Below are 10,126 nucleotides of genomic sequence, written 5' to 3' on the forward strand. Positions count from 1 at the left end.
ATTGGCTGAACCATTCTAGCAGCTTTACTTTCTTTCTCTGAAACCAAGTGAAAGTTTCCTCGGCTGTGTGTTTGGGATCGTTTTTCTTGCTGAAATTTCCACCCTCATTTCATCCTCATCATCCTGGTAGATGGCAGCAGATTTTTATCAAGAATGTCTCTGTAGATTTTTCCATTTATACGTCCTTCAGTTATATGAAGTTTGCCAGTGCTGAAAAACATCATTACATTTACATTTACGGCATTTGACAGACGCCCTTATCCAGAACTTACTGAGCTGAGGAGGGTTTTAGTGGATGTTCAAGGGCCCAGCACTGGCAGCTTGGTGGTGGTGGGATTTTAACCTGTGACCTTCCAATCCAATGCCTTAACCACTGAGCTCCCGCCTCCCTACAGTCCCACACCATGATGTTCTCACCTCCAAACTTCACTGTTGGTCTGGTGTTTCTGGGGGGAGATGCAGTGCCATTTGTCCTCCAAACATGTGTATTATGGCATCCAAAGAGTTCAGTTTTGGTCTCATCTGACCAGACTTTATTCTCCAGTATTTCACAGACTTGTCGAAATGTTGTGCAGCAAACTGTAAAAGAGCTTCAACATGCTTTTTCTTCAGCAGTGGAGTCTTGTGTGGTGAGCGTGCACACAGGACTTGGAGGTTGAATGCATTACTTATTGTTTTCCTTGAAACAATTTTCAAGGAGTACCTGCTAATTCCAGATCTTTCTGAAGCTCAACACAAGTGGTCCTTGGCTCTTCTGATCATCTTTTCACTCCTCTGTCTGAAATCTTGTGGGGAGCACCTGGTCATGGCCGGTTTATGGTGAAATGTTCTTTCCACTTCTGGATTATGGCTCACTGGAACATACAGAAGTTAAGAACTCCTCCTGTAGCCAATGCCATTAGTGCTTTTTGCAACAATAAGATTGTGAAGATCTTGAGAGAGGTCTTTGATTTTAGCCATCATGAGATGTTTCTTCTGTGACACCACGGTGGTGGCACACCTTTATATAGGGGGGATTGCTTTGTAATGACTGATTTATTTCAGCTGGTGTTTTGGCTTTTCATAGATAGATAGATAGATAGATAGATAGATAGATAGATAGATAGATAGATAGATAGATAGATAGATAGATAGATAGATAGATAGATAGATAGATAGATAGATAGATAGATAGATAGATAGATAGATAGATAGATAGATAGATAGATAGATAGATCGATGATAGATAGATAGATAGATAGATAGATAGATAGATAGATAGATAGATAGATAGATAGATAGATAGATAGATAGATAGATAGATAGATAGATAGATAGATAGATCGATGGACGGACAGACTATCTATAGATAGATAGTAACTCTCGACCAATCAGACGGCAGAATCGGACAGCACTAACGATCCGCAGCGTCCGTGGGTCTGAGGCCACGCTCCAGCTGGGTTCAGTCATGCCGGGGTTGTGTTTATTTTCCTCCATCTGTCTTCATGTGTGTGTGTGTGTGTGTGTGTGTGTGTGTGTGTGTGTGTTTCTTGGCAGTGGTGTGTGAACGAGAGCCAATACAGAAACAGCTTTCAGGTGTTCGCCTTCTTGTTTTTTTTTCTTCTTCCTCTGAATGGGTACAGAAGAAACCCGTTAGACAGGAGAAACCTGAGTTACAGAAAAACGTTAGCGCTGCGTATGTACTTAAGACCTGGAAGTGTGAGCCAGCGCGTGTGACAACGTGTGTGTGTATGTGTGTGTTTTGATTTTGGCGCACATTGGCCTGCGGCTGTCTCAGAGCGATTCAACACGTCCTTGAGCGAGAGCGGCGTGTGCACGTGTCATGACAAGTTGGAAAAATCAGTGACACCTGCAACCATTTCCATCTGTGTGTGAGTGTGTGTGTGTGTGTGTGTGTGTGTGTGTGTGTGTGTGTGTGTGTGTGTGTGTGTGTGTGTGTATGCTTATATGTGACGGACAAAGCCTTCTCTTACACACTTTCATCTCCACAAGGGGGAAAAAACACTGTTGTAAGATGCAGATGGATCCATCCTTTTGTCTGTTCATCAGGGAGCGAAAGCAGATGTTGCCTTCACAAACATGGCTTCTGAAAAAAAGAGAGAGAAAGAAGGAGAGGGAAAAAGAAAGAGAGATATATTTCCTTTGTTCCCTCAGTGTGGTTTGTTTCTTTTAGGGTCCAGGCTGTTTCTCATCACCTCAGTGTGAGGCTCGTTACTGTCTCTGCTGCTGCTGCTGCTGCTTCTCAAATCACTTTCAACTGGCAAAAAAAGCTTCATTAAAGACAATTGCTTTCTTGTTTGTTTGTTTGTTTGTTTGCTCATTTTTGTTTGGTTTTTTTACCTTTTGATTTTTTTTCCCACATATTTTATTTATTTTTTTGGTTGCTTCATTAATTATTTTTTCTTTTTTAATTCAACTGAATATGATGGAATTTCTAGAGCGATTTTAACAATGGACATTTTCCCAAAAGACCTTCACAGAGATAAAGAGGTTAAAAATATGAATTTATATGTTGGTGCATAAAAGTTTATCCCTAATGATTAAGCCAGTGGTGACTGTTGGGAACATGATTCTGAAATTGTTTGACAGTTTGTAGATGCAGCTTTTACAAAATTTGGTAAAGTTCTGCTCCATCTTTCTTTCTGAGCAAATCTGCACCTCTAAGATTCACTGTCTATACCTACATATCTTACAGATCTACTGCCAATTAACCTCATTAATTGCAACATTTTTTCCAGCACTTCCTTTTCAGTAGCACTTAGTTTTCCAGCCTTTTGTTGCTTCTGTCCAAACCTTTTTTTGTGTTGGTTACATCAATTTCAAGATGATCTTTTTTTCTTTAAATTGTACATTTTTTTTATTTAAATATTGTATATATATACTCACTATACTACACTACACTACACAAAACTATACTATACTCACTATACTATACTATACTATACTGAACTATACTGCTCTATACTACACTGCTCTAATCTATACTATACTATTCTATGCTATACTTTATTATACTGCTTTATGCTATACTATACTAAACTAAACAATACTATACTCACTATACTACACTAAACTAAACTATACAATACTCACTATACTATACTATACTTTACTATACTATACTATACTATACTATACTATACTATACTATACTATACTATACTGAACTATACTGCTCTATACTACACTGCTCTAATCTATACTATACTATTCTATGCTATACTTTATTATACTGCTTTATGCTATACTATACTACACTAAACAATACTATACTCACTATACTACACTAAACTAAACTATACAATACTCACTATACTATACTATACTATACTATACTATACTATACTATACTATACTATACTATACTATACTATACTATACTATACTGCTCTAATCTATACTATAATACTCTGATATACTATACCATACTGTCCTGTCCTGTACTGCTCTATGCTATACTACACTAAACTATATTATACTCACTATACTATACTATACTATACTATACTATACTATACTATACTATACTATACTATAGTCAAGTCAAGTCAAGTCAAGTCAAGTTAAGTTTTTTTCTATAGTGCTTTTCACAACAGACATTGTCTCAAAGCAGCTTTACAGAAATCAACAGTCAAGGTGAATGATGTGCATTTATCCCTAAAGAGCAGCCGTGGCGACTATACTGAACTATACTGCTTTATACTATACTGCTCTTATCTATACCATACTACTCTATGCTATATTTTACTATACTGCTCTATGCTATACTATACTACACTAAACAATACTATACTCACTATACTATACTGTACTATACTTTGCTGCTCTATACTATACTCACTATACTACACTATACTCTAGTGTGCTGTGATGCTCTATACTATAATATACTGATCTATACTACACTTTACTATACTACAATATACTATACTTCTCTATGCTATACTTTACTACACTAAACTATACTATATTTACTATACTGTACTGATCTATACTATACTATGCTATACTATACTGCTCTATGCTATACTATACTACAATATACTATACTGTATTATACTGTGCTGCTCTATACTATACTATACTATACTATACTATACTATACTATACTATACTATACTATACTATACTGCTCAATGCTATACTTTACTACACTAAACTAGGCTATATTATACTCACTATACTACACTATAACTATACTGTACTATACTGTGCTGCCCTATACTATACCGCTCTATGCTATACTTTACTACACTAAACTATGCTATATTATCTTCATTATACTACACTATACTATACTGTACTATACTGTGCTGCCCTATACTATACCGCTCTATGCTATACTTTACTACACTAAACTATACTATACTGAACTATACTGCTCTAATCTATACTATAATACTCTAATATACTATACCATACTGTCCTGTCCTGTACTGCTCTATGCTATACTACACTAAACTATATCATACTCATTATACTAATTCCTCTCCACTGCTTCTCTTTCTCTCCCCATCCCGAGGCTTCCTGAGGTTTGGCCAGCTCCAGTCACGTCCCACCTCGTGAAGATTATGGACCTATGGATGATCATGGAGAAGTAGATGCCGAGTGTTTAAAGGCCCTGGCATGGAGAAGCTGATGCTGGATCTATGATGATCACAAATTGTTCTGTATTGTTGAAAGATTTATGACCAAACTTTTGATGTCACCCATATGAGGATGGGTTCCCCTTTGAGTCTGGTTCCTCTCAAGGTTTCTTCCTCATATCATCTAAGGGAGTTTTTCCTTGCCACTGTCGCCACGGCTGCTCATCAGGGACAAACGCACACCATTCACCTTCACTGTTGTTTTCTGTAAAGCTGCTTTGAGACAATGTCTGTTGTGAAAAGCGCTATACAAATAAACTTGACTTGACTTGAAACTTGACTTATACTATACTATACTGAACTATACTGCTCTAGACTATACTGCTCTTATCTATACCATACTAATCTATGCTATACTTTACTATACTGCTCTATGCTATACTATACTACACTAAAGTATTCTATACTCACTATACGATACTGTACTATACTGTGCTGCTCTATACTATACTCACTATACTACACTATACATTAGTGTGCTGTGCTGCTCTATACTATAATATACTGATCGATACTACACTTCACTATACTACAATATACTATACTTCTCTATGCTATACTTTACTACACTAAACTATACTATATTTACTATACTGTACTGATCTATACTATACTATACTATACTATACTATACTATACTATACTATACTATACTATACTATACTATACTATACTGCTCTATGCTATACTTTACTACACTAAACTATGCTATATTATACTCACTATACTACACTATACTATACTGTGCTGCCCTATACTATACCACTCTATGCTATACTTTTCTCCATAAACTATACTATACTCACTATACTGCTCTATACTGTACTGCTTTAATCTATACCATACTACACTACAATAAAGTATACTATACTTTATTGTAGTATACTTTATTGTAGTGTAGTATTGTATAGATTAAAGTATACTATACTCACTATACTATACTGTACTATACTGTGCTGCTCTATACTATACTCACTATACTACACTATACTCTACTGTGCTGCTCTATACTATAATATACTGATCCATACTACACTTTACCCTACTACAATATACTATACTGCTCTATGCTATGCTATCCTTTACTACACTACACTAAACTATACTATGCTTACTATACTGTACTGATCTATACTATACTATGCTATACTATACTGCTCTATGCTATACTATACTACAATATACTATACTGTATTATAGTGTGCTGCTCTATACTATACTATACTATACTATACTATACTATACTATACTATACTATACTATACTATACTGCTCTATGCTACACTTTACTACACTAAACTATGCTACATTATACTAACTATACTATACTAAACTAAACTATACTATACTTTACGTGTGTATTTACATGTTGGTGTTGAACAGAAAAAGACAGTATTAGTGTGTGTAATATAATTACATCATAATAAGTCACATCCAGGGTTTAAGTCGAAACAACTAAGAAATTAAGTCATTGAGGTGTGTGTGTGTGTGTGTGTGTGTGTGTGTGTGTGTGTGTGTGTTTGTGTGTATTACACCATTCCCTTAGAGACGTGGGCGTCCCGTTTCTGCAGTATCTCCGATTCAGTCATCGGTAGCCTATGAATCACTCCACAAGCTTCTAACAAGTCTTTCTGATTTTGAACAGTAAACACGTACACACACACACACACACACACACACACACACACACACACACACACACACACACACACACACACACAGAGAGAAAAAGAGAGAGAGACAGAGAGAGATAGAGTGAGCGAGGAAGCAATCTGTCACCAGATGGCTAAAACAGGTTTATTGCAGTTAGTTACAGGATGTTGTGCAGACGCAGAACCATCGTCTGTGCCGTTTACAGTTTCTTAAAGACGTTAATTTCCATAAGCAATGGTTACACAACGGGTTCTAGAGCATAATAACACTGAACTGAACGTCACGCCGCCGTTGTCATGTTCTCGGCGTGGGGCCAGGGGGCCAGCGGGGCCAGGGTGCCAGGCTTTCAAAGCTCTTTGACATGTTTAAACAGTAATTGTCATTAAACCGGAACACTCTGTGTACACTGTTGTAGAGATAATAGTTGCCTGTGGATATAGAGCACATGCATATGCTATGCTATGCTATGCTATACTGTACTATACTCTACTGTGCTGTACTATACTATACTGTACTGTGCTATAATGTACTATACAATACTATACTTTACTGTACTATACATATGCGCTAAAGCATTGGGGCAACTTTACACAAACGTTACACAAACAGAAATCTATTGCATTTGGCATATGCCCTTATCCAGAGTGATTTATAGCTGAGCAATTTAGATTAAGGGCCTTGTTTAAGGGCCCAGCAGTGAAAGCTTAATGGTGCAGGGATTTGATCTCCTACCCATCTGATCTATACACCAAAAGACATTTAAGACAACTTTATCCAGAGCAACTTACATCTGAGCATTTTAAGGGCCTTGTTCAAGGATGCAGGGATTTGAACTCATGACCTTCTGATTCAGAGTCCAGATTTTTAACCCCTGAGCTACCACATGACAGTCTAATACACAGACATGAATATAGAGTTGGTTTCCCTTTTTACACTGTTCTAGGCAGGCTTTTAACAGCATTTTGGAGTTGAATCTTTGCCCGTTTATCTAGTAGAGCATTTGCAAGTCGGGCACCGAAGTTGGACCAGAAGATCTGACTTGCAATTTCCATTCCAGGTCATTCCAAAGGAGAGATGAGGATAAGGTCAGGGTCCTAAATAGGCCTGTCAAATTAATTAATGACAAATTTGACAGATTTTGCTTAAGTCATACTGGAATAGAAAAAGCCCCAAAATGTTCCCCCCTCAAAGTTAGAAGAGTAGCATTGTCCAAAATGTCTTGAAGCACTAAGATTTCTTTACACTAAAATTAAGAAGCCAAGGCCAAGTCCTGACAAATAGCCCCATACCGCTAATCTCCTCCACTAATCCTTACAGCTGCCACAATGCAGTCAGGCAGGTAATGTTCTCCTGGCATCCACCAAACCCAGACCCATCAGACTGCCAAACTGAGATGCATGATTCATTGCTCTGCAGAAACATTTAGACCGCTTCAGTGTCAACCAGCGGACGCCATCCGAGGTGAGAAACACCACTTTCCAAGAACAACATTCGAGTGTGAGTTAAAAAGAGATGATAGATCAGAATTTCATGTGTTAACCAAGACATCATTGGTGGCATCCAAATATGTCGGTGAGCAAAAGTATTGGAACAGATAATCTTAATGTTCAATAGCTTCTGTTGCAGCGCTCCCCGCATTCCTGCCACTTCTAGAATGTGTCCTGAAAGTCTTCTGTGATTCTCGCCGGATCGCAACAACGGTGGTAAAACAGCAACCTTTGAGCTGGATCTTCTGGAAGAGATCGAAGTTCACAGGAGTCAAATCTGGCGAGTAGGGTGGGTGCAGAAGTAAGATGTTGTTTCCTGCCGAGAAACTCACGTGTGAGGAGAGCTCGATGACAGGGCACATAGTCGTTGTGGAGCATCCTGTCCATGATGAAATCGCAGACATGGTCAGAATAGACCCAGACTTTTGCCACACTGACTTATGAAGGTCGGTGCTCCCTGTGACTGTGCATGCAGCCTCGTGCTGCCATCTGTTGTCATGTTACAAAACTAATTACAGAACTTTTTGATACCGACTCGTATTGGACGACACCAAGGCCATGTTTCTAAGTTGTTGAACACGTCTAGATATAAATATCTTATTTAATTGGTTATCCCCCATGCATCTTTTGATTTCAGGATACAGCAAAAAACAAGGGTTGCTTTTATCTATTCTCAGAAAACACCATATACTTAAGTAATGACACATGCACAAGCAAAATGTGTCCTCACATGACCAAAGAACATGTTAATCCAAGAACCAGAAAGACGTCTTTTTGTCTTGTTCCTCTTTCACTAGAAACTCTGTGAGACATTCTGACCAGCTTTGTCCAGAACTGAAATAAATTTGTGCTTTTAACAATGGATAATGTCCCAAATCTACTTATCCTATACATTTATTACTAATCTCTAAACCCTAGCAAATTTTGACAATGGCAAGGAAAACACTCCCTGAGACAATACAAGGAAGAAACCTTGAGAGGAACCAGAGCCATTGTTAAAGTTATTGACTGTTCACTGATGGACACTTAAATGCAAAACTGTTAATGGCAACTGCAGCCCCAATTACACTGTGATGGAGCTTTTTGAAAATGCTCTCTAAAGTGGATCAATTTGAAAATGCTTTTATCGGCTCGCAGTGCGGAAAACGATGACGGATTTTTTGCCGTTTCTGCGATATTTCAAAGAGCTGATAACCAAATAAACTCCATGCCAAGGTCGAAGCGTTTTATATGTATTGCAATCCAAATCCATCTTCATGGTTCTTGCAAAAATAGTGCAGATTCTATTCATACCTGTGTTAGTACCTGTTTAGACCATGTAACCTGTTAATTCAGAATATTGCAAGTGGAACATCTCAGTGGGTAGGATGTTGGACTTCATTAGGTCATGAGTTCAGATCTGGATAAGGGCATCTTAAGAACGGCGTAAATATAAATCCAGAGTTGAACTGATCGATGGGGTTGGGACCATGTGTTTTTAAATAATGAGAAAATCTGAAAGCTGTCTGCAGGATATGCAAAGGGAATGGAGAAAATCATGAAGAGTTCACAAACAATTTTCCTTCAGAATAAAAAAAAAAAAATGGTGGTGTCCAGATGAATTTTATTATTTTTGATGTATAGGAGCCCAAGTACGCCTCAATAATAATAAAACTGTAATGAATGGACATTCAGGGTCAACCAGATGAGAATAAGGTTCCGTTTTGAGTCTGGTTCCTCTCAAGGTTTCTTCCTCGTTCCATCTCAGGGAGTTTTTTCCCTCAAAACAATCACCTCTGGCTCGCTCATTAGAAATAAATTTATAGGGACTATAATAATTTCCAAAAGTCTGAAAACACTCCCTGTACTGCGCATAAGAGAAACTTAAGATGCTTCGACCTTGGCATGGAGTTTATTTGGTTATCAGCTCTTTGAAATATCGCAGAAACGGCTAAAAATCCGTCATCGTTTTCCGCACTGCGAGCCGATAAAAGCATTTTCAAATTGATCCACTTTAGAGAGCATTTTCAAAAAGCTCCATCACAGTGTAGACATAAGGCGGAAACAGGGAGAAACAATGCACTTTCAAGCAAAAACGTATTAGTGTGGGCATGGCCTAAAGCTGAGAAAAGCTCCACATGAACCTGAAGATCCATGAGCTTACTGTTACTTCCACTTAATAACCATGAAGATGGATTTAAACTGGAATTAATATAATTAGTCTTTTACAGTGGATAAGAACTTTGAACGATTGCTAAAAACAGGTTTGCAATCGAGTGTCCATCAGTGAACAGCTGATAACCTTAACAATGATGAAACTATAATGAATGAATATCTGGTGATGAGGATGATGATGGGCTC

This window comes from Silurus aristotelis, assembly GCF_946808225.1.
Source record: "Silurus aristotelis genome assembly, chromosome: 21".
In the NCBI taxonomy this organism is placed as follows: Eukaryota; Metazoa; Chordata; class Actinopteri; order Siluriformes; family Siluridae; genus Silurus; species Silurus aristotelis.